This window comes from Sinocyclocheilus grahami, unplaced genomic scaffold (assembly GCF_001515645.1).
Source record: "Sinocyclocheilus grahami isolate Dianchi unplaced genomic scaffold, SAMN03320097.WGS_v1.1 scaffold2145.1, whole genome shotgun sequence".
Lineage (NCBI taxonomy): Eukaryota > Metazoa > Chordata > Actinopteri > Cypriniformes > Cyprinidae > Sinocyclocheilus > Sinocyclocheilus grahami.
The window spans coordinates 53,225-53,955 of record NW_015507324.1 but is presented as its reverse complement, the minus strand read 5'-3'; positions in this window follow the sequence as shown (position 1 = coordinate 53,955).

The following is a 731-nucleotide window of genomic DNA, read 5'->3' as shown; positions in this document are numbered from 1 at the left end:
TGCTATGACAATCTGGCGCTTCTTACTGTTTTACTGTTTTGTTATTAGTTTAAGTATTTGCTATTGACTGTTCAAATGCGGAGTTTTGCGCATCGTGTGTATGTGTGTGAGAGAGAGAGCGAAAGAGCAAGAGAGAGAAAGAGAGAGAGAGAGAGAGAGAGGGTCACATCACAGTGGAGTCAGCTGTCTTAATCGTGGCTTGTGTACTGCAAACATACCGGCTTCATCACTGTGTCTGTCACTCGACTCTGTTCCCCTTTCGGGCTCCATCTTTACATTTATTTTGAAAGATGAAGCTGCGATTATGGTAAGGGGCATTACATTTCCGACGAGTGCTTGCGGTGTTCGGCCAATCACAATGCACTGGGTCAGCTGGCCAATCAGAGCAGACTGCGCTTGTAGGAAGGAGGGACTTTGTAGAAAAGGAAGCGTTTGAGAGAGGCGGGGCATAGAGGACCTACAATAATGTACAGTATTTGAAAAATAATGTGTTTTTTGAACATTAAAGCATGTCTACATATTCTGTTACACCAAATACACAAAATAATGATCTTTAAAAAAGCATCATATGACCCCTTTAGTTAAACAGAAACTTTAATCACCCACCACCAAAAATAAAGCAAGTTCATCCCTTTTTTTTGACCAGAAGTATTTTCAGGGTGTCCTGCTTCACAATCATTGTCATTGTTGCCATCCACCTCTTCACAATCCTCCACTTGGTGGCCTTCCTC